This window comes from Oncorhynchus gorbuscha, linkage group LG23, assembly GCF_021184085.1.
Source record: "Oncorhynchus gorbuscha isolate QuinsamMale2020 ecotype Even-year linkage group LG23, OgorEven_v1.0, whole genome shotgun sequence".
Lineage (NCBI taxonomy): Eukaryota > Metazoa > Chordata > Actinopteri > Salmoniformes > Salmonidae > Oncorhynchus > Oncorhynchus gorbuscha.
In genome coordinates this window covers 64,997,794-65,002,793 of record NC_060195.1, presented here as the reverse complement: position 1 = coordinate 65,002,793, position 5,000 = coordinate 64,997,794, and the positions used below count along the sequence as shown (strand labels likewise).

At 42.3% G+C, this 5,000-nt stretch overlaps 1 pseudogene; it reads right to left on the bottom strand.

Annotated features, from left to right (window-relative positions):
• Positions 1 to 5,000, bottom strand: part of LOC124010720 — a 23,883-nt pseudogene that overhangs the window by 17,603 nt on the left and 1,280 nt on the right.

The window sequence follows — 5,000 nt, the reverse complement described above, 5'->3', positions numbered from 1 at the left end:
TTCATCTCCATCATAAAAACTTAAATGATTAATGTACCTATAGAGTGTGTGTCCTGTTTACAGCCCAACTGACTCATCAGATGTCAGACTGGTTACAGACCCCCCTCTCTATCTCTCTGTCCTTCTTGCTCTCTCTCTCTCTATCTCTGTCCTTCTTGTTTCTCTCTCTTCAGTTGATTTGGCAGCTGTGTCTATTGAAGAGCTGTATGGTCGATCTCTACTTAGATAACAACACCCTGTTTTATCTCCTCTCCTCCTTTTCCCTTTCCTCTCCTTATCTTCTCCTCTCCTTCCCTCTCCCCCTCTCTCCTTTATTCACTCTGTTCCTTGTCTCCTCACTCCGTTCCTCTCCTCTTCTCTCCTTCCCTCTCCTCCTCTCTCCTTTACTCACTCCATTCCTCTGCTCCTCTCTCCTTTCCTCTCCTCCTCTCTCCTTTACTCACTCCATTCCTCTGCTCCTCTCTCCTTTCCTCTCCTCCTCTCTCCTTTCCTGTCCTCCTCTCTACTTTACTCACTCCGTTCCTCGTCTCCTCACTCCGTTCCTCGTCTCCTCACTCCGTTCCTCTCCTCCTCTCTCCTTTCCTCTCCTTCTCTCTCCTTTCCTCTCCTCCTCTCTCCTTTCCTCTCCTCGTCTTCTCCTCACTCCGTTCCTCTCCTCCTCTCTCCTTTCCTCTCCTCCTCTCTCCATTCCTCTCCTCCTCTCTCCTTTCCTCTCCTCCTCTCTCCTTTCCTCTCCTCCTCTCTCCGTTCCTCTCCTGCTCTCTCCTTTCCTCTCCTCATCTTCTCCTCTCTCCTTTCCTCTTCCCCTCTCTCCACGTTACTCACTCCGTTCCTCGTCTCCTCGCTCCTTTCCTCTCCTCCTCTCTCCTTTCCTCTCCTCCTCTCTCCTTTCCTCTCCTCCTCTCTCCTTCTCTCTCCTCCTCACTACTTTACTCACTCCGTTCCTCGTCTCCTCACTCCGTTCCTCTCCTCCTCTCTCCTTTCGTCTCCTCCTCTCTCCTTTCCTCTCCTTCCTCTCTGTCTCCTCTCTCCTTTCCTCTCCTCCTCTCTCCTTCCTCTCCTTCTCCTCTTTCACCCCACTCCATAATGTGGGTAGAAGTGTTGTAGGGGAATAGGCTCTGTCTAGGTAAAGCTGTCAGACAGAACACTGGCTCTATCTATGTAAAGCTGTCAGACAGAACACTGGCTCTATCTATGTAAAGCTGTCAGACAGAACACTGGCTCTATCTATGTAAAGCTGTCAGACAGAACACTGGTTCTATCTATGTAAAGATGTCAGACAGAACACAGGTTCTATCTATGTAAAGCTGTCAGACAGAACATTGGTTCTATCTATGTAAAGCTGTCAGACAGAACACTGGCCTCTATCTATGTAAAGCCGTCACATAACACTGGTTCTATCTATGTAAAGATGTCAGACAGAACACAGGTTCATTTATGTAGCTGTCAGACAGAACACTGGCTCTATCTATGTAAAGATGTCAGACAGAACACTGGCTCTATCTAGGTAAAGATGTCAGACAGAACACTGGCTCTATCTAGGTAAAGATGTCAGACAGAACACTGCTCTATCTTGTGTAAAGATGTCACAAACAACACTGGCTCTATCTAGGTAAAGATGTCACAAACAACACTGGCTCTATCTAGTAAAGATGTCAGACAGAACACTGGTTCTATCTATGTAAAGATGTCACAAACAAACACTGGCTCTATCTAGGTAAAGATGTCACAAACAACACTGGCTCTATCTAGGTAAAGATGTCACAAACAACACACTGGCTCTATCTAAAAAGATGTCACAAACAACACTGGCTCTATCTAGGTAAAGATGTCACGAACAACACTGGCTCTATCTAGGTAAAGATGTCACAAACAACACTGGCTCTATCTAGGTAAAGATGTCACGAACAACACTGGCTCTATCTAGGTAAAGATGTCACAAACAACACTGGCTCTATCTAGGTAAAGATGTCACGAACAACACTGGCTCTATCTAGGTAAAGATGTCACAAACAACACTGGCTCTATCTAGGTAAAGATGTCACGAACAACACTGGCTCTATCTAGGTAAAGATGTCACAAACAACACTGGCTCTATCTAGGTAAAGATGTCACGAACAACACTGGCTCTATCTAGGTAAAGATGTCACAAACAACACTGGCTCTATCTAGGTAAAGATGTCACAAACAACACTGGCTCTATATATGTAAAGATGTCACGAACAACACTGGCTCTATCTATGTAAAGATGTCACAAACAACACTGGCTCTATATATGTAAAGATGTCACGAACAACACTGGCTCTATATATGTAAAGATGTCACAAACAACACTGGCTCTATCTATGTAAAGATGTCACAAACAACACTGGCTCTATATATGTAAAGATGTCACGAACAACACTGGCTCTATCTAGGTAAAGATGTCACAAACAACACTGGCTCTATATATGTAAAGATGTCACGAACAACACTGGCTCTATCTATGTAAAGATGTCACAAACAACACTGGCTCTATATATGTAAAGATGTCACGAACAACACTGGCTCTATATATGTAAAGATGTCACAAACAACACTGGCTCTATCTATGTAAAGATGTCACAAACAACACTGGTTCTATCTAGGTAAAGATGTCACAAACAACACTGGCTCTATCTATGTAAAGATGTCAGACAGAACACTGGTTCTATCTATGTAAAGCTGTCAGACATAACACTGGTTCTATCTATGTAAAGCTGTCAGACATAACACTGGTTCTATCTATGTAAAGCTGTCAGACATAACACTGGTTCTATCTATGTAAAGATGTCAGACAGAACACAGGTTCTATCTATGTAAAGCTGTCAGACAGAACACTGGCTCTATCTATGTAAAGATGTCAGACAGAACACTGGCTCTATCTAGGTAAAGATGTCAGACAGAACACTGGCTCTATCTAGGTAAAGATGTCAGACAGAACACTGGCTCTATCTAGGTAAAGATGTCACAAACAACACTGGCTCTATCTATGTAAAGATGTCAGACAGAACACTGGTTCTATCTATGTAAAGATGTCACAAACAACACTGGCTCTATCTAGGTAAAGATGTCAGACAGAACACTGGCTCTATCTAGGTAAAGATGTCACAAACAACACTGGCTCTATCTAGGTAAAGATGTCACAAACAACACTGGCTCTATCTAGGTAAAGATGTCACAAACAACACTGGCTCTATCTAGGTAAAGATGTCACAAACAACACTGGCTCTATCTAGGTAAAGATGTCACAAACAACACTGGCTCTATCTATGTAAAGATGTCAGACAGAACACTGGTTCTATCTATGTAAAGATGTCACAGACAACACTGGCTCTATCTAGGTAAAGATGTCACAAACAACACTGGCTCTATCTAGGTAAAGATGTCACAAACAACACTGGCTCTATCTAGGTAAAGATGTCACAAACAACACTGGCTCTATCTAGGTAAAGATGTCACAAACAACACTGGCTCTATCTAGGTAAAGATGTCACAAACAACACTGGCTCTATCTAGGTAAAGATGTCACAAACAACACTGGTTCTATCTAGGTAAAGATGTCACAAACAACACTGGCTCTATCTAGGTAAAGATGTCACAAACAACACTGGCTCTATCTAGGTAAAGATGTCACAAACAACACTGGCTCTATCTAGGTAAAGATGTCACAAACAACACTGGCTCTATCTAGGTAAAGATGTCACAAACAACACTGGCTCTATCTAGGTAAAGATGTCACAAACAACACTGGCTCTATCTAGGTAAAGATGTCACAAACAACACTGGCTCTATCTAGGTAAAGATGTCACAAACAACACTGGCTCTATCTAGGTAAAGATGTCACAAACAACACTGGTTCTATCTAGGTAAAGATGTCACAAACAACACTGGCTCTATCTAGGTAAAGATGTCACAAACAGCATTGGCTCTATCTAGGTAAAGATGTCACAAACAGCATTGGCTCTATCTAGGTAAAGATGTCACAAACAGCATTGGCTCTATCTAGGTAAAGATGTCACAAACAGCATTGGTTCTATCTAGGTAAAGATGTCACAAACAGCATTGGCTCTATCTAGGTAAAGATGTCACAAACAATACTGGCTCTATCTAGGTAAAGATGTCACAAACAACACTGGCTCTATCTAGGTAAAGATGTCACAAACAACACTGGCTCTATCTAGGTAAAGATGTCACAAACAACACTGGCTCTATCTATGTAAAGATGTCAGACAGAACACTGGTTCTATCTAAGTAAAGATGTCAGACAGAACACTGGCTCTATCTAGGTAAAGGTGTCACAAACAGCATTGGCTCTATCTAGGTAAAGATGTCACAAACAACACTGGCTCTATCTAGGTAAAGATGTCACAAACAACACTGGCTCTATCTAGGTAAAGATGTCACAAACAACACTGGCTCTATCTAGGTAAAGATGTCACAAACAACACTGGCTCTATCTAGGTAAAGATGTCACAAACAACACTGGCTCTATCTAGGTAAAGATGTCACAAACAACACTGGCTCTATCTATGTAAAGATGTCACAAACAGCATTGGCTCTATCTAGGTAAAGATGTCACAAACAATACTGGCTCTATCTATGTAAAGATGTCAGACAGAACACTGGTTCTATCTAAGTAAAGATGTCAGACAGAACACTGGCTCTATCTAGGTAAAGGTGTCACAAACAACACTGGCTCTATCTAGGTAAAGCTGTCAGACAGAACACTGGTTCTATCTAGGTAAAGATGTCACAAACAACCCTGGCTCTATCTATGTAACGATGTCAGACAGAACTCTGGCTCTATCTATAATAATAATAATATAATATATGCCATTTAGCAGACGCTTTTATCCAAAGCGACTTACAGTCATGTGTGCATACATTCTACGTATGGGTGGTCCCGGGGATCGAATCCACTACCCTGGCGTTACAAGCGCCATGCTCTACCAACTGAGCTACAGGACCACAATGTCAGA